The sequence below is a fragment of the Vicia villosa genome, linkage group LG5 (assembly GCF_029867415.1).
Source record: "Vicia villosa cultivar HV-30 ecotype Madison, WI linkage group LG5, Vvil1.0, whole genome shotgun sequence".
Classification (NCBI taxonomy): Eukaryota; Viridiplantae; Streptophyta; class Magnoliopsida; order Fabales; family Fabaceae; genus Vicia; species Vicia villosa.
Genome location: NC_081184.1, coordinates 52,482,713 through 52,510,565, shown reverse-complemented (window position 1 = coordinate 52,510,565; position 27,853 = coordinate 52,482,713). Strand labels below are relative to the sequence as shown.

The window sequence follows — 27,853 nt, the reverse complement described above, 5'->3', positions numbered from 1 at the left end:
GTGATTCAGACGAGTATCATAAGTTGAGTTTAATGGAGTGATAGGTTTAATTTTGTGACGAGTAGTTTACATTTTTTCCGGATTAGTTTCTCCTCTCGAAAGTGAATTTATTTTCTGTTTATAATTTACTTTTTCGCACTATACTTTAAAACCCAATCAAGCCGAACTCAAGAACTAAGAATCTGTCAACCAAAATTTCTTTCCAACCTATCCTTGTGGAGACATTAAATTCTCTAAATAACTTTTGCAAATATTTTTTTGCTTTCCCTCTACCGCTTCAACAATGACCCTGAATCATATGGTACTTACACCATTTTCTTACATCGTTTCTCATGAAGTATCTTCGGGAAAAGTTTGGCTTTGCAGTGATTTTGGTGTGGTAAACATCTTGTACAATTCTTTCCCTCCTGGTGTTGAGTGAGGTGAAGTGATCCAAGGGTTTTTAGGTGGGTTTGAAGAAAAATTTCTCAAGAACGGGTATGGTGCTCTGATTCTTCTTACATTCTGATGATTCTGGCTTTCATCTTTGCTCCTTAGAGTCTCTGGTTATTTGTTTTGGTGTTTCTTTCCTCTCTTTTGATATAAATCTTTCCCTATCCATAATTTCTTCCATTGAGGATGTATACTTTTGCACTAGGGATTCATTTAAGTGCCCCACCTTTAAGTCGTAGTGGAAAGTTCCTACAAACATCTCCTAGTTTGGATAGCTGACCTTGGTGGTTTCTTCATTGAAGCATGCCAAGTATTCTTCCAAGGTCTTGGAGTAACTACATACTTTTAATAGACTCATAATGGAACCTTTATGTTCTCGTTGGATGAGTAGTGATGGATCAAATTCCTCGTTAGATCCTGATAATTGGTGACGGAGAACCTTAAAAGGCTAATGTCCCATAAGAGAGATGATTCCATCAGTGATCCTGCCATGATATTGCATTTGAGAGAATAGGTAGCTTCAATGACGGTAATTTATTAATAAAAATAATGCACTCTTGGAGATCATTCTTTCCATCAAGCATAGCTAGGGAGGGTGGTTTGAATTTGTATGGACTTGTGTGTCCTAGATCTCCGTCGACATGGGGTGGGGGTCCACCAAGTCTTCTTGATCTTCAATGATAGGTTGAATTTATCGTTGTTGCAGGTCATGCACATTTTCTTGCAATGTCTCATTTTGGCATTGTAGGTCTTCCATATCAGTCAATATTTCTGATATGGTAACTCGGTCATGGTTGTGATTACGATTGTTGTTATTGGTGGTAACCCTCATCATTATGAAACTAAATTTAGTTGTTGTTGGAATAAGAGAATGTGTGGCCTAGTTCAATTTTAACAGGTCCTGCGATGGGCGTCAAATGGACATGCATGATACACTAATTTGATAACTCCACTGATGTTAGGCTAATGAGAACCGCAAGGGTCTATTTATGTATATCTAGGATATCAAAATTTTGTCTTATCAATGTGGTGTTCGCGGGTTTATATAGGGTTCTCACTTTCCTGGGTCCTTAATGACTGGTTTATTTGCTATTATGGTCAATGTTTCATTGTCCACCTGAGAGAGCTTAATGAGAATAAAGATCTTTGTCTTTCCATTTGAGGTCAACCTTTATGTGACTTGAATGCTCTATCTATGTGAAAAATGGATAATAATTAGCGGTGAGTTGTATCTTGTCGTGGACCAGCATTTTTGACTTGTCTTGTTAATGTTAACCTAGTCAAGCCCTCTCTTGCGTATGGGCTAAGTTAGGGATTGTTTCGAAATGGGTTACTTCTTGTTCGAGTAGGGAACTGTCCTAAAGGTATCATAATTAAAATGAATAAAAGGTACATTATTCCTTAAGCATGAGATACAAAGAAGATAAAGTGATTTAGAGGAGGGTCCAGAATATTCATCATACAAATTAGCTTTTAAATTTATCATAAAATTTGAAAAGTAAGAGAAACATTATTACTCCCTCCGTCCCAAATTATTTGTCGCAATGTCCCACTTCACACGGATTAAGAAACAATAATAAATGAAAGAGAGAGAATAATGACTTTACCAAATTATCCTGATTAACTATTAGTGTATTCGAAATAACATTAATATTAAGTGAAAAAACAATAAATTAAGAATATTTATTAGAGGGTACAATTGGAAGATTAAATATAAAATTGCATTGGTAATGTAAAGTGACAACTATTTTGGGACAAATTATTTTTTCAAATGTGACATTTATTTTGGGACAAAGGGAGTATAATTTAAATTAAAATATAAAGTACAAACATTATGACGTAAGAATAAATTTATATGTTTATTAGTGATATAATTACTTTTAAACTTAATCCTCGGCTATCAATCTATATTGACAATAATAGTCAATACATCTCATAACTAAAGGTAAAGTCTTCTCTGGACAATCAATGTGTTCAACGCAAGGAATGCGAGGAGGACCACGCCGACCTACATTTGTATTGTAAAAGGAATGAAAAACAATTAATGTTACTTAAAGGTGATAGGTATGATATCATGTATAAGATATATTGCAAAGTTTGAAAAACGTTTGAAAAGAACATACCACCATTGGTTACAACAAAAAATAGAGAAAAGATCTGAAGAACATAAACAAACATAATAATTTGAGCCATATTTTCCTCCTTTACATATGTATAGTAAATATAACTATTTTGCACGCTTTATAGAAAAGTTTCAGTCTTTGTCAACTTCAAATAAATAATATTAAATGTTGGGACTTATAAAAAGCCAAATATAAAATTAGAATTAATATTAAATATTTCGTATAAAATTTTGATGAACGTCCAAGTTTAAGATTTTTATTAAACTACATTATATATTTTATTTAACTTTTAGCTTTTCGTAATAGAAAGAAGCAAATCTAAAATAAAGAAAACAATAATAGATGAAGAAAAAATAAGTTGTATGATGTGAAATAAATATTTTTAAATTAAAAGTACTATGGGATGATTTATTTTTAATTTTTTTTATAACAAAGTTAATATTTATCAAAGTGTTAATGCAAGAAAATCTGCAATTGGCTACGGCCAAAACCGTAACCAATTTGTAGCTAACCTGTAGCAAATAAAGTTAGTTGGTGATTAACTTGATTAACTAATATATATATATATATATATATATATATATATATATATATATATATATATATATATATATATATATATATATATATATATATATATATATATATAATCCAACACAAAATTACAACTAAAAATTTAAATTTCCTAGCTAAACCAAAACTAAACTGTAGTAAAATAAGGATTTTGTGTTTCTATTTCTAACTATACAGCTACAACATTGCCACAATAAAACCATAGTAAATCTCTAGCATAATTTTATTAATTGAACTAATTAGGCTATAGGTGGTAAAAAAACTATTTTTTTTTAAGATATCAAATTTCAACTATTGATTTAAATAAACTGAACTAAAATTTTAAAAACTATTAATAGAATTTTTCATTAAACAAACTTAATTAGTATAATGAAAATTATGCTTAATTATTAGAATGAAATTTATATTTAATTACTAAAATGAGAACATAACTAAAACTAAAATGTAATTTCATATTTATATATCTTCATCTTGTATGGCTAACCCACTAACCAAGCTTAATAGAATGAGAAATGCTAAAAATACTCTCTTTTTAACATTCTCTTAAATCTCACTCTTTAATTGGTTGAAACATGTGTGAGTCCTACCACTTTATGTGAGACCTATTTCCAAAGTGAGGGATCCACATATGTTTCGACCAATAAAAAATTGAGTGTTTGAGAGAGTGTTAAAAAGAGAGTATTGCTATACTTTATTTAATACATTGCAATTTCAAAATGCATCCCTATATTTTATTTTACTTATGATTAATGATTCAAAACATAGAATTCATATAATATTATAACAGATTAAAAATATTTTAAAACACCTTTCTCGAAGTTTTGAAATCTTGGGAATTTTCTCAAAAAATATATTTCATGGTCCTCTGGAATGGTGAAGTTTTGCATCAAATCTGCAAGTTAGATGAACATACTAGAAAGGATTCAACCACTAAAATATTTATTTAATTTCTCACACAAACAAAAACATGTTAAGTGATCTAAGGTGTTGTAAAACATTCATCACGCATATGTATCTATAGTGAAACTACACTTCAGTAGACTATACTCTAACTATTATTAAATGCTCGCATACACATGAAATAAAAAGAGATTTAGTGGCCTACCGTGGCGTAGCCAAAGAGTGGTTGAAATTTCCAAGACATTTTAAATTGAAGGTAACTTTGCGAATGTTTTTTCAACTAACAAATGTTTTGAATTTTAATACCAAACTAACCAACCTTTCACCATATTTTCCAAACTAACCATATTTCTAACCCAAAAAATGGATTAAAGAGGAGGCGCCACATGTAATGGCGCTTCCTTATTTTTAAAATTTTTTCAATCACATGCAGATTTGACGTTACTTGCGGATTTACCTGCAGAAAAAAGTATTAAAATTTTCTGCAGGTAAATCTGCAAGTAACGTCAAATCCGCAGATAAATCCGCAGGTAACTCGAAAAACTTAAAAAAAATATAGGAGGCGCCATTACAAGTGGCAACTCCTCTTTAATCCATTTTTTTGTTTGAAGCATGGTTAGTTTGGAAAATATGGTGAAAGGTTGGTTAGTTTGGCATTAAAATTTAAAAAAGTGGGTAGTTGAATTTTTTTTCTAACTATACCCAACTTGTCCACAAAGCATATCATTTTTTCCAATAACTAGAATTTTTTTCAACTAACCACTTTTTTAAAATTTTAATGCCAAACTAACCAAGCTTTTACCATATTTTTCAAACCAACCATGTTTCAAACAAAAATACTGGATTAAAGAGGAGGCACCACTTGTAATGGCGCCTCCTATATTTTTTTTAAGTTTTTTCAGTTACCTATGAATTTGAGGTAACTTGCGGATTTATCTACGAAACATTTTAATATTTTTGTCTGCAGGTAAATCCGCAATTAACGTCAAATCCGCAGATACTTGGAAAATTTAAAAAAATATAGGAGGCGCCATTACAAGTGGAGCCTCCTCGTTAATCCATTTTTTTGTTTGAAACATGGTTGGTTTGGAAAATATGGTGAAAGGTTGGTTAGTTTGGTATTAAAAAAGTGGTTAGTTGAAAAAAATTCTTTAATTGTAATAATAGTTAAGAAAATTGAAAACCAAGTGTCATGTCGATGCCGTGATTTCATTAAATGAGAAAGGGTTCCATCCTCAAAAATAGATAAAGTAAATTATTTAATTCCATAAATATGATATTCAAACCAATGACAAACAATAACATGCATACTAAATTCAACAATGAAGAACAAATGCATAAATTTATGAATGAAATTCAAATTACCACATCCAGTTTGGTACTTGTGCATAGAGGTGACAAAAAAGTCCTAAATGATAAAGCCCTAACATTTAGACCCCTTACATGGTCCTCTTTTTTCAGGCTCTATACAAAATGAATATTTTCTTGGCCCTTTATCAATAAGCCCCTTTATATTTTTGTTTTTTATTAGGCCTAAGTAAGTGACTCAAAATCTAATTTATTTGAAAAAAAATATTTGAGTTTTTTTGATTACGTAACTAAAAAAAATTTTGAAAAATAAAAAAAGTATTTTAAAGTAATATTTTTTACACAAAAGAAAAAATTGATTTTATTTTTTTTCAATAAAAAATTGTTTTTTCTGAAGAGTCAAAAAATCGATTTTTTTTTTAAAATAAAAAAAGTCAATTTTTTCCGAAAATAAGAAAAGTTGTTTTTTTTTTGAAAAATAAAAAAAAAAGTTAATTTTTTTAAAAAAAATAAAAAAAGTCGATATTTCTGGAAAAATAAAAACGTCGATTTTTTATCAAAAAAAAAGTCAATATTTTTCCAAGAAAATAAAAAAAAAATTATTTTTTCTGAAAAATAAAAAAGTCAGTTTTGCCAAAAATAAGAAAAGTCGGTTTTTTTCAAAAATAAAATAAACAATTTTTTTGAAAAGGAATAAATCGGCTTTTTTTGAAAATAAGAAAAGTCAACTTTTTTCAAAAATAAAGAAAACTCAATTTTTCTGAAAGTAAATAAAATTGATTTTATTCAAAAATAAATCAAGTGGATTTTTTTCAAAAATAAATTAATTGACTTTTTCAAAAATAAAAAATATCGATTTTTGTCGAAAATTAAAAAAATAAATTTTTTTGGAAATAAGTAAAGTTTTTTTTGGAGAATTAAAAAAATTGATTTATTTTGTATGTTAGGCATGATGTTGCATCTTGTGCCTACTTGCGTCTTTTTGTGCAATAGGGAAAGTCAAAGCATTTGTAGTTCCTCTTAAAAAATGTTTTAAAAGGAAAATACCAAAGTGGCAATAATGTTTTTGGATGCTAAATTTTAGAATTACAAAGTATGAATTTGAGTTACTAAGCTTTAGAAATGCAAAGCATAAATTTGAAATGCTAAGTCTTAGAATTACAAAGCATGGTTAAAAAAATGGGCTAAGGTTTAGAAATGCAAAGCAATGTTTTGGTGTTAAGTTTTAAAAATACAAAGCATAAGGGTTTTTGAATAGCTAAGCTTTAGAAATGCAGAGCAAATGGTTGGGTGCTAAGTTTTAAAAATACAAAACATAAATAAAGTTTAAATAAGGAAACATAAGATGGTGAGTACCTTGACAATTTTAGTCAATACCATCTTATTCCTTTGGATTGGAGGCACAAGCAACATCAATGGAGAATCAAGCAATTTGAATATCTCAAGCAACATCACGACAAAGTATTACAAGTAATTTCAAGCATCATTTGAATCATAGCATAGTCAACATCAAAGTATATCAAACATAAACAAAGTCAATCCATCACATGAATATGGTAATGTCAAAAAGGGGAACCCTAAAAGAATCATCAACATGACTCAAGAATAAACAAGTCATCAATCATATAAATCACAAGTAAACCAATACAAGTGAATTCATATAAAGTATACAAGCATCATGGTGAAAGATTATAAGCCCAAACAATCAATATGATCACTTACCAGGCTATAAACATCAAGCAAGTAAGTATGGATACGTATCAACCATATATGGACAAGCATCAAGCAATCATGATAAAGGATCATTTAAGAGCTTATGAACAAACATCAAGACAAAGTACCTCAAGAGACATCAAGCATTAAGATCATACAAAAGGTAAGGCATACAAGATCATGGTCAAAATGTGTCAAGCATATACATCAAGATCTAAATGTCAAGGGACTATGGTGAGAATAACACATCATTAGGGCAAGACTACAAAGCATATCATAAACTCATGGACAAGTATCAAGAAAATAACTCATGTTAAAAGATCTCAATCATACAAGCATGGAAAGATCAAGAAAAGACATTAATCACATGAACATGGTAAGATCAAAATGGAAGCCCTAAAAGATTATCATGTATAAACTCAAAAATAAAACAACTACAAATATCAAGTCTTGGAATCAAGTTCAAGCCAACAAAATATATGGAATTAGGGTTTACGATAGAAATACATATTTAGTCATATTTTTAACAATTTTTAAAAGAATAAAATATAATTAATTTATGGTGTAACACGGTGGGAGAACTGACTTTAATATTTATTTTGCAAACAAATGTTGCGGTGAGCAAGAGTCGCCACCGACTTTTATTTTGTCCAATTTCAGGAAAGGTAAAAAAGTATAGGAAAGGCATTTTAAGAAAAGAGTTTGGATTAGGGGGGTAAGTTATGAAAAGGGAAGGTATGAGCACCCTTTTCATCCGTAGTTATCTACGGGCTCTTAATTTGCTTAGCTCATTTGTTTTGTTTGAAAGTCAAAGTGTGTGTGTGTGTGTGTGTGTGTGAGTTAGATTCGATTATCTTATCTTGAATTAAGGTGAACTACGATTGTTTTTAGTCTTACCATACACACCTAATTACTAACAGTTAATATATTTACAGAAAATAAATTGTGGAAATTAAATCCTACGCTATCACATGGCTTCGGGGTGGGGTGTTACAATTTGCCAAGTGGGAAATAAAAATTATTACAAACCCCCAAAATGAAATTAAAGCGACAGTAAAATATATACGAAATTATAAGTATAAAGCTTGTAAATACCCATGAAGCCTCAATGATAGCACCTCGCAAAAATTAAGAGAATGTCAGGACGGATATATAGAATGATGCATGAAAAATAGTAGAGAAATGTTAGCAATTAATCGAGAAGATAACAAAAGATATCTAAGCAAATATTAAATATTTTTTTGATATTTTTAATAATATGGGAAGTTAATATTAGACTTAAATTAGAGAGATAATCTAACTAAATTTTAGAAACATAAGTGATTTAGCAAAATGTACAAGGAATAGGCCTATGGCCCAAAGGATCCTAAACCTAATTGATTTAAAATGGATGAGTGAATAAATAAATAAATTGGAAAATAATAACCAATTACCTCCCTTTGATTTCATTTACTAAGTCTCCGATCACTTAGTCATTGACACGTGGCGAGGCAATAAAGTAATAATAACAAAAATAAAAGGATGAATAACATTTGCATCAGGAAATCAAAGCAATACGTTTCCAGTATATTCACAAAAGAAACACCCAGAACCAAAACACAATATGTTTCTATACCTTTGACCAAATCAAATCCTACAAACCATTTTTTATCTTTATATAACAACCTCTACTCAAACATGAAAAGAAACAAAAAAATTAAATGAAAAGGAAGATCTAACCTTATCGGCGATGGCGGTCGGACCGGACGGCACGGGGAGCTCGAGAATGGTGGTTACGCCAGTGTGGAGGTCACGATGATATCGGCGGCTGCTACGCGGTGGCACCGGATCTAGATGGGATCAGGCCGTAGTGACGGCGGATCCGGTGATAGCCCATGGAGATCTATGGTTGTGATGGTGGGATCTCGTCGAAGAGCTTACGGTGGCTGTTCATGGAGGCCATCGAATGTGATGATGCTGATGAAGGTCGTTGTTCGGAGATAATGATGCATTGAAGGTATAGTCAGGTTGCGTGTGGCGGGATCTTGCTCGGTAACAACATCTTTTGCTTATGATTCTCTGCACACAAAAGGAAAACAAATTTTGTACATGTTAAATTTGTATAGGCGGAAGGATAGAAATTGTTTTTGTTAATGGTGATGACGTCGTGGTCGTGGATGATGTTTCGAAACTGTGAAGTAGTTGGTGTGTTGTTCTGAACGTTTGTTGAGTCATCGTATTCTCCCTTTTCTGTAGATAACAAAAAAACAAACTTTGATGAGTCAAAAACAGCAGAAGGTCGGAGGGTTGCGACGGTGTGGTTTGAAGGCGGAGGCGTGGCCATTCAGCTTCACTTGCTATTCTTTTCTGCAAAAAAGAAAAAAACACAAATTCAAACAGAGTTGTAAGGTAGATGATGATGTGCGATTTGTGCGAGGAAGTGCTTTGGTGTGTTGACGCGTTGAAGGTTCGAATCGCGTCGTGATGATTGTTATTGCCGACAATGCTTCACGGAGCTGAGTGATTGATGATGATCCGAAGGATTTGTGCGACATGGTTATTTTGTCGGTATTGAGGTGGAGTTCCGAGGATTTCATCGTCTTGCTTTGATGTTCTTCTTATTTTTGCCCTGCCCACTAGACAAAAACAACAGCACAACTAATCAAAGAAACAGAGAGAAGACAAAAAAAACAGCACAACCAATCAAAGAAACAGAGAGAAGACTAAGTGTATTGCAAGCGGCTCCTTGTGAATGCTTCCGAATATATTTTCTCTTTTTCAATTATTCTAATCTTTGGTTATTATGGGATGATATGGTGTTGGAGATTTCGTGAAATTGTTGAGTGTCTGAGTTTGATGCTGGACTGTTCTTGTGGGGTATGATATTGTATGTTGTGGATCCGTTTCGTAGTGGACTCGTCAACGACTACAATTTCAACTTGCTTCTTTGTTTTACCTGAAAAGTATGACTTTTGTACAAACAAATAAAAAAGATTTTTATGTGTGAAATAAAATGTACCAAGGATTATTTTATTTTAAGGGTTAGAACATGTATTTACAATATTTCCATTAGATTATTAGCGGAAAAAATAAAAGAACCATTAGTTAAACATCACATAGTTAAAAGTTAAAACAATAAACAAATTAATATTAGACCAAAAATAATAAAATTAACAGAATGGGGCCTTATTTAGAGAATTGTTGATGGAAAATGTTAGAATTGAGTGCTGTATTTATATAGTGAAATTTAGGTCAAAACGATCCTAAAAAGGAAAAGATCCAACCCAGAGGCCCTTTCTTGATGACCAAGATTGAGAACCTGGACGTAGAAATGCACCAAGCGAGAATTGAACCCGTGACCTTTTGTTTGCAAACCTTACTTCCTAAGTAACTGAGCTATATTATTTATTTGAAATAAAAAGCCAATTGAAAGTGTGTGAAGCATAGACAAGCATTCTTCTATTTCTTAAAATATAACAATTTAAGAGTAAACTACTATATTTTAAAATAGACCTTAGATCGAATATTTATAAAATTCAGGATGTTAATGTAAATGAATCCAAGATTTTATAAAATCCAATTTTAAAAATAATTTCGAAAAATTTTGTCACTAAAAATTGTGGGAAAATTTTGGGGTATGACAGCTGCCCCTGTTCAATCTTCTTAAACCTGAAGAGGTAGATTGGCGTATTCGCCACTCGTGATCTGAAGGTGGAAGAGGATTGAACACTAGAATACCCAGAAATTTGCGCTTGCTGATGCAAGAAATGAAGATGGAGATGAGCTTGAAGATGCCATCGAGGATGGGCTTAAAGATGCCATCCAGATGTAGACGGAGCGTTGTCGGAGATGGGCTTAGAGATGCCATCAAGATGTTTGTCTAAAGTAGATGCTTTTCAGACTGAATCATATGCATTGATTGTATATGAAGGAGAGATTCATCAAAATGAAGTAATGTCTTACGGAAGACTACCTAGAAAGGTTCCTGAATATGGTAGATCATTGACAGATGTAAAGGAGATTAGGCTTTAAACAAAGCTCGGGAAGAACTGTCTTAGAGAAGACTGACTGAGAAGTTCCTTGAAAGGGCAAGATATGTCTTTGAAAAGATTGGATAAATATTAGAAGAATATTACCTAAATAAGTTGAGATATGTCTTAAACAAGACTACCTAGAAAGGCTCCTAGAAAGGATATGATATGTCTTAAACAAGACTTCCTAGAAAGGCTCCTACAAAGGATATGAAACGTCTTAAACAAGACTACCTAGAAAGGCTCCTAGAAAGGATATGATATGTCTTAAACAAGACTAACCTAGAAAGGCTCCTAAAAAGGATATGAAACGTCATAAACAAGACTACCTAGAAAGGCTCCTAGAAAGGATATGATATGTCTTAAACAAGACTAACCTATAAAGGCTCCTAAAAAGGATATGAAACATCTTAAACAAGACTACCTAGAAAGGCTCCTATAAAGGATATGATATGTCTTAAACAAGACTAACCTAGAAAGGCTCCTAAAAAGGATATGAAACGTCTTAAACAAGACTACCTAGAAAGGCTCCTAGAAAGGATATGATATGTCTTAAACAAGACTAACCTATAAAGGCTCCTAAAAAGGATATGAAACGTCTTAAACAAGACTACCTAGAAAGGCTCCTATAAAGGATATGATATGTCTTAAACAAGACTAACCTAGAAAGGCTCCTAAAAAGGATGAGAAACATCTTAGAAACGATTACCTAGAAAGGTTCCTAGAAAGGATAAGGAGTTCTTTGATTGTTTTCGAATTATCTCTTAAGAATAATACAGAATTAAGCATCAAGATTGTATTTGTGTCTGGACTGAGCGCTAAGATTAAATCGTTGATACGATCGTCTTTGCATCGTATCTGGATGATAACGTTCTTTTGATTGTGAAATGACCTGAAAAAGCAAAAATTAGTTTTATGCAATGTCATGATGCATGTATTGTGTAATGTGGTTCTCGAAATAAATGAGAATGTTGTATGTTATGTATGTAATGTGAATGAGATTCTCGAAAAAAACGAGAATGCTGTATGTTATGTATGTATTGTGAATGATGCATGGATGGACTATATAGTCGAAGCATATTGGTAACTTTGTATAGAAATTGTTGGTTGAGAAAATAAATCTCTGTATGCTGCCGGAGATGATGACAAGGGGATTGAGAATTCCTGTCTTCCGTTCGAGGATATCCAGCCGGGGATTCTTTGATCTTCTCTTAGGGATGAGAGTAACTTGAGTTATCTGATCCTGATGTATCCTGGAGACCAGGGAGAAGAATAGTCTTCTGATGTACTACCTGATCAGGCTCAGTTGTGAGTGTTAACTTAAATGGGGATAGCGAGTTTGAATAAACCCTGTTGGAGAAGAAGATTATGTCGGAGAACCGGCAGTGTCGGAGCTGTAAGCTCCGTTGGGGAACCAAGTCTCTGTTGGGAAGAGAATATTTGGAGATAACTCCTCGAGGATTACTCTGTGGGGATGTTTTGTGAAAACAACTTTGTGGGGAAGATTCCCGGGAATTTCAAATTTTCCATTGCCCCACGTCTTTGAGTACTTGCTATTGGAAAACACTTTTTAACCATATATGGTCCTTCTCTTGTGGGAGCCTACCTGCCCCTGGATTCAATAACCCGGTATGCTTGATACTTGAGATTACGGGAACTAGAACTTTGCATGAGAGACTGATACTAACACCATGTGATACTGGTAGCTAAACAACTCTTGCTGAGATTGGGGACTAATGCAACATGCCCCCAGTGATGGACTAGCATTTATAGTTATTCAACTCCTTCGAGAGATTCTATGAATTGTGACCAGATTGCCCCTGGATATCTAAATGCTTACTCAACAGAGTATTTCGACTGCTTTTGTGCCCCTGAGGGTGATCAGAATTTAAGATATTCTTGCTCGGACTCAACGGAGTTCTGAAGACAACTTGTCCCTTGAGAGGATTAAACTTTTCATCAGCAGCTCATGATGGAAGCTTTCCTGGTGTCAAGTACTTGTTCATATGCAAATAATGTTTAGTATGAGAAATATAATTCTAATGCAAAGTTCATGTTTGTCTTGAAGTTTAAAGAAGATTTTTTTTTAAAGGATGTCAAAACATCGAATCTTTTTTTTTGTGAAAGGTGGTGTGATACCAACTCAAGCGTTTTAGCAGAACTCCTAGGAATCAGTTTACCGTATTCTCGTTACAGCATGCTTTCGAATTAACCCTGCTTCAATTAGGACTTTTGAGGGTTGTAACGTGGCCAGGTTCACGGTTTTTAGAAAAAAGGATTTTTAGGCTCAAAATTTTATTAGTGCCCACCCCCTTCGTAATGTTCTCCAACCTAAGTTCAGTTAACTTGATGCGAGCATTCATCCTTCAAGAGGAGTTTGAGACGATTGAGGAATCGAGGAGGTGTTTGGACATGGCAGCACTTACCTTTTATTCTTGGTGTCTGATCACACGATATTGAATTTATAGTCATGCAACTTTTCCTTTTTGTTGAGGATCTTTTTTATTTCCCTAACTTTTGCCTGGACAAATTCTTTTGAATTCCGAGTTTGAAGTCCAGCGGGATGTCCTAACTTTTGCCTAAGTCACTTGTTTTCAAGTTGTTGACTCAGCGGGCTTTCTTTTCTCTCTTTTTTTTATTCTTTTCTTTTTTTTTGAACAAGTCGTATGAGACGTCTTTGATTTGTTGGAAAGATTGTGACTGCCTCATTCCTTTGTTGACGAGGATATACCATTGTGGTATCGTCATATTTTGACCTCCTAATGTGAGGGATAACCATTGTGGTTTTGACTTTCCTCAATCTTTTGAAGGATAACCATTGTTGTATCCTTAGATGCGAGCTCCTGATGAATTTTAAACGCTCAATCAGGTTAACTAAACACTACACTGCCCCTAGGTTAAATGTGAGGGTTTTTTCGTATAGAAAAGAAACTCCTACTTCAAGGCTCAAGGGGGTTAACGAGGGTTTATCATCCTTATATCTCCAGTGTTTGGGAATTTGAAACAATGCCTGTACATCATCAACAGGATTTTACTCGAAAGCACACCATTTGAGATTATGAGTATTATGTGTTCGTCGTTCTCTCTTCGGAGTTATCATGCTTTATCATCGAGAGTTTGGTATCACAAGCAAAGAAAAACATGTTAGAGCGAGAGCGAATGAATTTTTTCAAGACAAACATGTTCAATGCATCATTATTATAGTTCAAAAACAAACAAGTATGACATATAAGCAGTATTGAAGCAAAACAAGAAAGATTACGCATGAACATGCATGATGATAAAGAGATTGTAAAAGTTGAGGAGATTTTCTCTGTATGGACTTATTGCTTCAGAAGATCCATTGAGTCGAAGGAGAACTTCAAATTTGGCTTTCAGGTGCAAATGATGATAACCTTTGTATCGATCAGGCTTTGAACCTTGTCTCGGAGTGGCTGACGATCATCAATCCAATGGTCAAGTTCCCCAGAGCGGGAGATAAATCAAGTGTTAATATCTGAAACTGAAGATTACTCTAGATTACTTCTAGGAAAAAGATTCTGACGAAGTCACACAAGAGTTGCAAGTGTCCAGCTCCAAGGAGAATAAAATAGTAAGAAGATGAGAAGCTTGTCCGTTGATAGCAGCTTCGTCTGAAGACCTTTGAATTTTCATCTTTGGACGTCCTTCTATAAGAATCAAGCTCACCATATCCAGTGGATCATAGCCTATGATTCGGAGTACGGTAGTTTTGAGCTTAAAGGCATGTGGCTAAAGGAAAATAAAAATCCTCTTGCCATTTGATAGGAACTGTACCCTTAAGTTTGAAGGCATCTGGCTAGAGGAAAATAAATCCTCTTGCCCCTTGACAAAAGTTTAGGCTCTTGATAGTCCTTCCATAGTACCTGGAAAGTATGCGCCATGAATCCCTAAGATCCTTGAAAAAGGTCAGTCAACATGTTAGGTAAAAGCATAAGGTAATATGGACAATTAAGTCCTACACACAAAACCTGCAAGGAAATCAAATCGTTAGGGTATGAACAAATCCTGCAAGAAGATCAAGTTGTTAGGGTATGAACAAATCCTGCAAGGAGATTAAGTTGTTAGGATATAAGCAAATCCTGCGAAGAGATTAAGTTGTTAGGGTATAAACAAATCCTGCAAGGAAACCAAATGGTTAGATAATGAATACAAACAAGTCACACAAGTATCGTTAGGTTTAAAGGATACATGAACTTCATAGGTAAGTACCCTCCCCGCTGAAAGTTAGTTGGTTCAACCTATCCTAGATAAAGATCGGGTTCTAGAGAGCTAATATCATTGACCTTTCTCGAAGGCACTATTTCAGTTCAGTAATCGAATCACCGACCAAAAACATCCTGAAAGTCCAGTCCATATGAGTGTAGCTTCGAGTATCAACCAACTTCAGTCGGAACCAAAGCCAGCCACCTCGCTACATCCTATTGGCCAAAGTCAAGTTCAACTAAGGTTCTAAGGGAAAATTAGTGCTTAATGACACCACACGGCAGCCAAATATTTCCCCAGACCGGATCCCAAAGAACATCAGGACAAACCAAAGTATCACACTAACGATGGCTACCATATCAACCATAGCGGTATATGCCGTATAGTCTCCTTGGTCTCATGCCATATACCTATGGTACACTAGATCCGGGTGTAGGATCTTTCACACAACAAAATACCCAAGCAATGCCCTAAAAAGTAAAGCAAACAAAACAAGGAAGTATTAAAGTGAACTAAACTCTAAGGTAACCCCTCTTTTTAACTAATCCCCAGCAAAGTCGCCAGTTCTATAACACAGTGGGAGAGCTGACTTTAATATTTATTTTGCAAACAAATGTTGAGGTGAGCAAGAGTCGCCACCGACTTTTATTTTGTCCAATTTCAGGAAAGGTAAAAAAGTACAGGAAAGACATTTTAAGAAAAGAGTTTGGATTCGGGGGGTAAGTTATGAAAAGGGAAGGTATGAACACCCTTTTCATCTGTAGTTATCTACGGGCTCTTAATTTGCTTAGCTCATTTGTTTTGTTTGAAAGTCAAAATGTGTGTGTGTGTGAGTTAGATTCGATTATCTTATCTTGAATTAAGGTAAACTACAATTGTTTTTAGTCTTACCATACACACCTAATTACTAACAGTTAATATATTTATAGAAAATAAATTGCGGAAATTAAATCCTACGCTATCACATGGCTTCGGGGTGGGGTGTTACAATTTGCCAAGTGGGAAATAAAAATTATCACAAACCCCCAAAATGAAATTAAAGAGACAGTAAGATATATACGAAATTATAAGTATAAAGCTTGTAAATACCCATGAAGCCTCAATGATAGCACCTCGCAAAAATTAAGAGAATGTCAGGACGGATATATAGAATGATGCATGAAAAATAGTAGAGAAATGTTAGCAATTAATCGAGAAGATAACAAAAGATATCTAAGAAAATATTAAATATTTTTTTGATATTTTTAATAATATGGGAAGTTAATATTAGACTTAAATTAGAGAGATAATCTAACTAAATTTTAAAGAATGATGACAGATAAAACCTAAAGGGGGATGTAGGTTAGAAACATAAGTGATTTAGCAAAATGTACAAGGAATAGGCCTATGGCCCAAAGGATCCTAAACCTAATTGATTTAAAATGGATGAGTGAATAAATAAATAAATTGGAAAATAATAACCAATTGCCTCCCTTTGATTTCATTTACTAAGTCTCCGACCACTTAGTCATTGACACGTGGCGAGGCAATAAAGTAATAATAAAAAAAATAAAAGGATGAATAACATTTGCATCAGGAAATCAAAGCAATAAGTATATTCACAAAAGAAACACCCAGAACCAAAACACAATATGTTTCTATACCTTTGACCAAATCAAATCCTACAAACCATTTTTTATCTTTATATAACAACCTCTACTCAAACATGAAAAGAAACATCAAATTAAATGAAAAGGAAGCTCTAACCTTATCGGCGTTGGCGGTCGGACCGGACGGCACGAGGAGCTTGCAAATGGTGGTTACGCCAGTGTGGTGGTCACGATGATATCGGCGGCTGCTACGCGGTGGCGCCGGATCTGGATGGGATCAGGCCGTAGTGACGGCGGATCCGGTGATAGCCCGTGGAGATCTTTGGCTGTGATGGTGGGATCTCGTCGAAGAGCTTACGGTGGTTGTTCATGGAGGCCATCGAATGTGATGATGCTGATTAAGGTCGTTTTTCGGAGATAATGATGCATTGAAGTTATAGTCAGGTTGCGTGCGGCGGGATCGCGTTCGGTAACAACATCTTTTGCTTATGATTCTCTGCACACAAAAGGAAAATAAATTTTGTACATGTTAAATTTTTATAGGTGGAAGGATAGAATATGTGTTTGTTAATGGTGATGACGTCGTGGTCGTGGATGATGTTTCGAAACTGTGAAGTAGTTGGTGTGTTGTTTTGAACGTTTGTTGAGTCATCGTATTCTCCCTTTTCTGAAGATAACAAAAAAACAAACTTTGATGAGTCAAAAACAGCAGAAGGTCGGAGGGTTGCGACGGTGTGGTTTGAAGGAGGAGGCTTGGCCATTCAGCTTCACTTGCTATTCTTTTCTGCAAAAAGAGAAAAAAAACAAATTCAAACAGAGTTGTAAGGTAGATGATGATGTTCGATTTGTGCGAGGAAGTGCTTTGGGGTGCTGACGCGTTGAAGGTTCGAATCGCGTCGTGATGATTGTTGTTGCCGACGATGCTTCACGGAGCTGAGTGATTGATGATGATCCGAAGGATTTGTGCGACATGGTTATTTTGTCGATATTGAGGTGGAGTTCCGCGGATGTCATCGTCTTGCTTCGACGTTCTTCTTCCTTTTGCCCTGCACACCAGACAAAAACAACAGCACAACCAATCAAAGAAACAGAGAGAAGACAAAAAAAAACAGCACAACCAATCAAAGAATCAAGAGAAGACTAAGTGTATTGCAAGCGGCTCCTTGTGAATGCTTCCGAATATATTTTCTCTTTTTCAATTATTCTAATCTTTGGTTATTATGGGATGATATGGTGTTGGAGATTTCGTGAAATTGTTGAGTGTCTGAGTTTGATGCTGGACTGATCTTGTGGGGTACGATATTGTATGCTGTGGATCCGTTTCGTAGTGGACTCGTCAACGACGACAATTTCAACTTGCTTCTTTGTGTTACCTGAAAAGTATGACTTTTGTACAAACAAATAAAAAAGATTTTTATGTGTGAAACAAAATGTACCAAGGATTATTTTATTTTAAGGGTTAGAACATGTATTTACAATATTTCAATATAATTATTAGCGGAAAAAATAAAAGAACCATTAGTTAAACATCACATAGTTAAAAGTTAAAACAATAAACAAATTAATATTAAAAAAAATATATTAAAATTAACAGAATGGGGGCCTCATATGAAAATCATCGGCCAAAAAAATGTTTAAAAGAAGTTTTTGTAAATGGAAAAAAGCTTATGAAAAATTGTGAGGAGGTGAATAGTGGGTGGCTATTAGAAAATTGTTGATATTGTGTAAGCAAGAAAGTTAGAGAATTATTGATGGAAAATGTTAGAATGGAGTGCTCTATTTATAGAGTGAAATTTAGGTCAAAACGATCCTAAAAATGAAAAGATCCAACCGAGAGGCCCATGGATCTTTCTTGATGACCAAGATTGAGAACCTGGACGTACTTGTGTCCAGGTGCGTCCAGGTGCAAAAAAGATAAAAGAAACATAGAAATGCACCAAGCAGGAATTGAACCCGTGACCTTTTGCAAACCTTACTTCCTAACCAACTGAACTATATTATTTATTTGAAATAAAAAGCCAATTGAAAGTGTATGAAGCATAGACAAGCATTCTTCTATTTCTAAATATAACAATTTAAGAGTAAACTACTATATTTTAAAATAGACCTTAAATCGAATATTTATAAAATTCAGGATGTCAATGTAAATGAATCCAAGATTTTATAAAATCCAATTTTAAAAATAATTTCGAAAATTTTTGTCACTAAAAAGTGCGGGCAAATTTTGGGGTATGACATATGGTATGGATAAAGGATGAAGATCTCATAGTGTTAATATCAAAGCATCACTAAGAAGTTGTATTAAACAAATTAATTTAAAGGAAAACATATTTCTTTATTATTTTTTTGAATATATTTAAAATAAATGTATAAACGTTGAATGTATTTAAAATAAATATATAAACATTAAATATAACAAATATAATATATTTTTATTATTTTCATGTTGAGGTAAAAGTAAAATCAAAGTTTGATAAAGAAATTAAATCAAGAAAATAAATGATGAAGAAATCAAAAGAAATGAATTATAAAGAAAAAAGAAAAAAAGAATGAGTGATAAAAAGAAAAGGTGGAGGTTAAGGGGTCTTGAACCCCTGACCTTGAGGTTACACCTCAAAATAAACACCATTGTGCCACTGGCTGCAGGGTGTTAATGGGACTTACTCATAACAATATATTTATAACCAAGTGTTAAATGACATAAAAAATAAACAAACAAAAGGTTTGGGGCGAGAGGGATTCAAACCCCAGACCCTAGTTTCACAAACAAACGCGCTTACCACTGGGGTGGCTGTTACATCCATTAACCCAAGCGCATCCAAACATATTTTATTATAATCATGCTTCATAAATGTAAAAAAGGAAGAAAAAAAAAACAACAAAAGGTCTGGGGTGAGGGGGATCCAAACCCCATACCCCAGCTTCACATGCATGCGCTCTCTACCACTTGGGTGGCTGTTACATCTGTTAGTTAAAACACAATCAATTAATTATATTTTAAAACATATTTCTGATTTTAAAAAATGGCGCCACCACCTTCTTCTTTTTCCTCCCATCATTCAAAAATCATCAATGGAACATTCATATTTTTGCATCAAACATAACAAATTAATATACACTCTGAAGTGAAATTTCACAACTCAAATATGCCATTTAACTTTAATAACACTCAAAGAATAAACCATAATCCATCAAACTTCATATGAAACCTAAAATTTCAAAATGAAATTAAATTGTATATACAATCAATCAATGCCAGATAACTCAGGGCTTTTGTTCCTTACATTGAAACCCAATGCTATCAAGAATCCATTAAAATGATGCTTGTATGATAGAGCTCAAAGTCCATAAAACCGTACCTTGTATATGGAGATTGATATAGTTATTCAAGAACTTTCAAAGGTGCAAAGTGGTACCGCTAGCTTACCTCTTACTTTGGCTTGAAACTTTTTGAATTGCTCTGACCAACATAAGTTGCAAGTGCGAAAAAGTGAGACTTGGGTGGAATGATTTGGTGATTACAATGGTAATCTAATGCATACATAAACTTATATATGATGTATGAAAGGTGTTTAGATGTTTGGTTTACAAAGAACTTGCAAGGATTAAGAATTTCGAAGAAATGGTTTTTTGAGCTCCAACGGAATTTTGAAATTTGCTTTTGAGTTTGTGAGGGTTTTTAGAGGCATTCAAGGTGTGGTTTGAGGTGTAATGAGGTCCTCTTTTTACAGGGAAAGTTTGAGGGCAAGGCTTTAAAAGATATGCAAGTTGTGAAGTTTATGGTTTGGTTGAAATGTAAGTGTGAAGTTCATGGAGTTCCATGGTTTCTAGACATGGTACAAAGCTTTCTAAAGAGGCTTGCAGGTCATAAGGATGTTGCTTCTTGCTTTGATGTTGAGTGTGATTAGAAAAAATAATTGCAATGCTCAATGCAAGAGTTATTGGGAGAAAGGTGATTAAAGCAAACTTTTCCAAAATATGAGATCAACCTTTAGTGAAAAAATGGTTTGATACCTTGGATGATGCTCAAATTAGTTGTGGAATACATCAAATCCTTCTATAAAACTCTCATTTGTTGAGTTTAGAAGCAGTCAAGGACCTGTAATTCAGAGATCCTCAAGATTTTCTTGGTTGTGGATATGAAATGGACATGTAAATGAACCTTAAGGTCAGCTCTAAGATGCCATATTCATCTCTTCTAAACTTCTAGCTCAAGCAAAATAAATTCATGCTGTTGGACTTTTTGGAAAGATGAGATCACCCTCTACAACTTTCATGTTGGGCACTTGAAGAAATTCAATTTGGATCATAGAAAAATTGGCCAACAAAATTGGAAAAATAAATTTCTAAGTGTTTGAACATTTTAATAATTTTGAGACATCAACTTGATTACTTCATATCTTCAAAATCTTATGAGCTTTTTGATTAATTCCTTCTATAATATTGAAGTATTAAATTCCATATTTATGTAGATCCTTTGGGCATGAAAAATGATGGCTTGATGAAGAAGTTTAAGCTTGCAAAGTGGGCTACTTGAACATGAGTTTTCATAACTTAGAAAAATTTTCAAAACCCTAATTTTCATCTTTTTATTATTTCTCTTGATTTTATTGATTAAAATTGATCAAATGAATCTATTAACCATATTTTCATGATATTTGACTTGAGAAGTCCATGGTTGACAAAAATCTCAAAAGTCAAAGTGTGACGTTGAGCGGTTGACTTTTTCATAGATGAATTCCAAATCTTCCACTATCAATATATCAAGCTTCCAATTGAGACATATGAGGGGCTATGAGGAAGCATATAATAACTTTGAATCATCTTTCAAACCATTAGATCATGCCTTGATAAAAAAGTTAACATCCCAATGATCTAGGTCTAAACCCTAATTTGTGCACTAGATAAATTTGGTGTTGATGATTTGGAATTGATGCACACTTGAAATTGAATATTGATGAGTGGAATTGTAACACCCGTATATTTTAATTTTTAATTTAAATAGAAATTTAATTAATAATTAGAATTATTGGTGGTTTGTGGGATTAATTGGAAAAGGATGGTTTATGGTGTTGGGCCATGTGTGATGTTAAGGAATGAGGGGGTGTTATGTTAGTAAAGTTCCTATTCTAATTAAAAGGTTATTTTATAAAATAATAAGGAATTGAGAATAAGAGAAAGGAACGTGAAAAGAGTTTGGAACACGAAGAACGTGAAAGAGGAGCAATGGAGGGAGAGATCAATCAAGAACTCTTGGCTAAGGTAAGGGGGGACTCTCCGGTTATCATCTATTATCGTGTTCTTAGATAATAATATTGATTAGGGATGTTGTTGAGTCAATTGGATTATATGTTAGGTTTAGGGAGGTTTTGAATTGATGAAAATTGCATGGATTATTGATTGATTATGTGTTGTTTTGATGTGTGATGATAAATAATGATGCAATTGATGATTAACTGCCTGTATATGATGTTTAGAGTCAGTTTTGGACTCAGAATGGGTGAGATCGCAGGATCTGACACAGACCTAAAAGTCTGTGAAATCGCCAGTTCGCGCCGCGTCCCAGCGTTGGCGCCGCGAAGGCGTACTTGTTTTCTCGTCTCCCACCGCGTGCATATGTTGCGCCGCGAACGCGTTTGTGTGGTTCAGGTCGCGCCGCGAACCTTGGTTACGCCGCGTGCTGTAGCGATGATTGTTTTCTTGGGAAAGTTAAATGATGTGTAACTTTCGAATCGTAGGTCCGTTTTTAGTGTCGTTTCGAGCATGATGAATCTTACGAGATAGCCTACGTGTTTAAATGATGGAATGAGGTGTGAATCCAATTATTTTTAAATATGATTTTATTTCTTGGTGAATGATGTATTGTACATATATGTGATGAGATGTGTTAAATACATGCTATGTTGAAATATTAATCATGTGACAATTTGTTTAATTGGATGATGTATTGTTGACATATATGATGAAATGTGACAATATAAGATGTTGTTTTGAAAAACATCATGATGTGATGATTTGTTGAGAATTATATGATGATGATTGATTTGTTTTGGAATGATGTGGATACATGTGTGTTCTTCTTATTGATGATGATTGATGTGGACACATGTATGTTCTTTATTTATGATGATGGTGATGATTGATTGTATTTGAATGATGCTAATGTATATAAACATACTTTGATGATGATGATGATGTTGATGATGATGATGAAATGAGTATTTGATGATGTTACTCATAGACTTGACGATGGTATAAGTATGTTCATGTATGTTTGCATTCATTCATATTCATTGATGATGTTGTATCCATGATGATGTGTTGGATCAGTAAAGGGCATGATTCCCATTGTGTGGAATCTGTGCTGGCAGGGCCGTATCTTGATGATGTTGGATCGGTCATGGGTTATTCCCATTTGATGAGGTTGGTACCACATGCATAGTGTCAGTTCATACATATGCATACTTTTATAACATGATTGGAAGTATTCCAGTGTTATAAATATTGATGATGCGTTGGTTGTGTGTTTTGTTGAATTAATGTTGAGTATGATTGTCTGTTTAAAAGATGTGTTATGTTGACATTTGTGTAAACGATGGATGTTCCTGATAATCTGAATATGATGAAATTGGGTGAATGATATAACTATGATGTGTTGTTATTTAAGATGCAATAACATTTGTTAACTATGATGAGACTCACCCTTATTGTTGACATTTTCAGATTGAGGATAGCTGCTTTCGACTTGGTGAGGATTAGCTCATAAGTCAGTGTATTAATGTAGCGTCAGGTGTCATGCTCTGATATTGTAACACTAGGGGAACGCTAGCTTAGAGTTTATGATGATACTCTATCGTGTTGTTATTGTATTAATTCTGTGGGATGTTGCATAGATGATGTTATGCTTATCCGTACGATGAATTTTCCGTTGTGTTAACATGAGATGTTTATGTATTATGATGAATTGTTCCTTAGTGAAAGCATGACAATGGATTTATGAAAAATTTGTTTTAATTGGAGTTGTGGCACCCTTGTTTTCATGTTTTACTCTGAATTATTTTATTAATTTCCGCGGGGTTTAGAAGGGTGTTACAGGAATCACTTGATCATATTAGAAGCTTGAATCATTTTGAAATTCACAAACCCCTGATTAAACCAATCACTTGAGCTCCTTGATCCGACATACCTATCTATTTTAAGAACCAAACAAACAAAGACATATCTTTTGTATCTTAAGGTTAGTGATGATGCCCGAGGATCTCTTGATGCTTTGATGAATTAGATGATGATAATCAAACTTTTTGAATTCAATGCAAATGAAGCGGGATCTTAGGGTCAAAAATTGAGGTATGACAAGCGGGATACCCATTTTTGCCTAAGTCGTCCTTTCGGGTTATCGACTTAGCGGGTTATTCTCTTTTTTTCATTTTTATCCCTAACTTTTTCTAGGAATTTTCTTTTTTATGTCCACCAGGATGCCCATTATTTCCTAAGCCGCCCTTTCGGGTTTTCGACTTAACGGGTCTTTTCATGGGTAGTATTTTTTGACTGAGTTTGAATTGATTGGAAGTGGAACGTCTTCCCCATCCATGTCTATCAAGATTAGAGAACCTCCTGAGAATGATTACTTCACGATGTATGATCCCTCATAGTTGGGAGTCCACTTTTCCTTTGGATAGGAGTGAATGAACATGATCTTCCTTACGACCACGTCACCTGAGTGGAATTTTCGAGGTCGAATCTTCTTTCATATTCTTTCTTGAGCCTCTTCTGGTACAACTGACCATGAAAAATGGTTGTTAACCTTTTCTCCTCAATTAGATTGAGTTGGTCAAGTCTAGTCTGAATCCATTCATCCTCATCAAGCTTGGTATCCATCAAGACTCTCACTTTGACTCAAAAATTAAGGGTATTCTTCAGTTGGGGCTGGAAAGGACCAGGTAACTTGAAAATTAAGTTCCCTCACTTTGACTTCTTAGTCCGGATGATGAAGAGTAACACTTTTTATAGGAGGAAATGGAAAGGAAATGAAAAAAAATCACTTATAAAGAACCTTGTGCAAATACAAAGGAGTCACAAACAACCAGAATATTCGATCAAAGAAATCAGACCCTTTAACTCCCTCTAAGCTAATAAACTAATATATTTATGTAGTACCAGTTTTATTTGGAATTGGAATAGGTTTGTGCTATGCAGGATAGCAAGACTTGTATTCCTATATAATTAAAAGGCCTAACAAGAGGTTCATGTTATGGCCCAACAAGATATTTTGGTGAACCAAGCTTAATACCACAACTTTAAGCCTACATAAGCTTAGCATTACTTGTTAGTGTCTAGAAGGGGGCGGCCCACAAAGCACACGACCCAAAAGTGTCACAACCTAGAAGGCGGGAAGGATATAATGTTGGAGGCTTAGAAGTGTCTTATGTAACACCCCGATAGCTCAATTGGTAGCAGGAATTGCTATGAATATGTACTTAACTCCTAGGTACATGGTTCGATTCCTGCGGGAGGCAAAAACAATATTTCCTGGGCAGCCGATAAGCGGACCTAGGGGGGATTATTGATTAAGCCGGTAACATGCTCGGTTGGCCGACACGGTTGATGCGCGCAGCGGATATCGGGGTGTTACATCTTAACTTAGAAGGCAAGCCTAACATAAGACGTGATTTCAAAAGTGTCATCCTAAAAAGTAGACGACGCAGAAGGGAGGAAACCTATAATTGTCTCGGTCTAAAAGGTAGGTGGTGTAACAGCCCGATTTTATTCGTTATTATTTTAGTAATTATATTATTTGATGTTATTAATAGTTATTTATTTAGTTAGTTATTATGTGATATAATAATTATTTAAGTATTTAATTATGTGTGTGTTTGTGTTATTTGGCTTAATTAAGTAATTAGAGAGGTTTTAATGATTTGGGCCTATGTGGTAGAATATAACATAATAGATAGATTATGGGTTAAGCCCACTAAGATAAGAGATAGTAAGAGTCGAGATTAGGGTTGGAGAATCATAACTCATTTTGGGGGGAAAGAAGAAATAGAAGAGAGAAAAGCTCAAAGGGAAGAGCACTTAAGAGAATAAGAAAAATTATAGAGGAAGCCTCATTTTTCGCAACAAGATTTAGCAGAAAACCACCTTGGAAAATCGGGTGTATCTCTCAATCCACCGTTGGATCGTTTCGATACTTCGACACGGTGTTCCTGACTCGTAAAGTTAAGTTCTGACCAGAGCGATTTTCATTTTGAGGGTTTTAAGTTCATCTGATAAGCCGATTTATGAACTGGTTTTTAATTGTGTCTCCAAATGATGTTAGGAAGGATTTTTTTTGGAGAAAAGCTTAGAGCTATGGTGAAAGAGTCCAAACTTACCAAGGTAAGGCTGTGTTTCTTTCATAATAAAGGATTGTATGATAGTATATTATGGTGGGTAGATTCTATACTTGATATCCATGTTCTTCTATGTGCAATTTTGGGTATTTGATGGTTTATTAGAATGTGATGATATAAATGTGATAAGTTGTGTGCAATTGATAATCTATGTGCATTAGATTGTTGTGCTTGTTGTGGGTAAACCATTGATAGTGAAATAATGGGTTTAGTTGTGGAATTGAAAATGCTAGGGTTTATGTTAGATTCTCATAAAATTGACTCTAATCATGATATGTGTGAATGAATATATGATATTTGAATGTATTTTGTTGGAGATGATTATTTCATGTATGTTGTTCAATTGGCAAACTACATGTAAGTATGTGTGTGTATGTAACGAACTAATGTTACATGAGGATAACGTGAGTTGCTATTGTTACCTTATGTTAACTGTTGATGTTGATTACATGATGAATGTATGATGTGAAATTGGTGAATAATTCAATGTGTGAATTATGTGATATGCTTGAATGTTAAGATTATATGGATAATTCTTAATTGCATATGTGTTGATAATTGTATGTATACATGATGCTTGAATTTAGCGAATGTGTATGTTGTTGTTGGTGAATACTATGAGTATGATGCATACGTGAGTAAAGGCATGTTACTTGAATCGTATTTATGTAATATGTGAATTGATGTTGAGCGATAATAACATTGTTGGCATGATATATGATATGATATTCATGATGAGTGTGAATGATTATATGCTAAATTGTTGTGCCTTGTTGTGATTGTTATTCATTATGTGTATTTTATACAATTGATGGATAATTCATTGTGTAAATTATTGTGGTATGCAGTATGTTAAGATTGTATGGATAATCTTAATTGCATACGTTTTGGTGATAATTGTACATGCATACATAATGGCTTTGATCCTTGTGTGGAAATACAGGCGGGGCTTTGTTTCCTTTGTGGATTCAGGAGCGGTGATACTATGTGTTCACATGTTGGCTTTGATCCTTGATTGGAAATAAAGGCGGTGAAACTATGGGTTCACATGTTGGCTTTGATCCTTGATTGGAAATAGAGGCGGTGAAACTATGGGTTCACATGTTGGCTTTGATCTTGTCCGGATCGGGAGCGTGGCTAGATTCTATATGAATCGGAAGCGGTGGAATTTTGGGTCCACATTGGTACCACATGCATTTGTATAGTTTGAGTTGCATAATGAGTCGCATATCGAGTTGTTTTATTGATGAATGGTTGTTATGTTAAGTTGATTATGTTGTTGTTTAAGTTGAATTAAGTTGATTATGTTGTTGTTTAAGTTGGATTTGTGGTTGTGAATTCATTGCTATGTTTTGTTGATGTTTTATCGTGATGATAGTTACGTTGATTCTCGTTGTGATTATGAAGGAAATGTTGTAGTTGTAGATGACTTAGTTGTGAATTTGAATATGTTATTATGATTGATTATTAACATTGTTGTTGTGATGCAAGTTGCTTTGAGATGAAGTGGTGAATAGTGTATGATTTTATCTTCGCTATAAGTATTATCATACATTCTTTTATACTGTTTGATATCTCACCCCTTCTGC

General features: G+C 34.1%; 1 long non-coding RNA gene across 1 annotated transcript; it reads right to left on the bottom strand.

The window, feature by feature from the left end:
* Window positions 1-2,085: 2,085 nt before the first annotated feature.
* On the bottom strand, window positions 2,086-3,097 carry LOC131606625 (uncharacterized). Its single transcript, XR_009284927.1, has 2 exons — window positions 2,556-3,097; window positions 2,086-2,440 (listed from the first exon to the last, which is right to left on the bottom strand). It is a non-coding gene; the product is annotated as an uncharacterized LOC131606625 (long non-coding RNA).
* Between the last annotated feature and the right edge of the window lie 24,756 nt (window positions 3,098-27,853).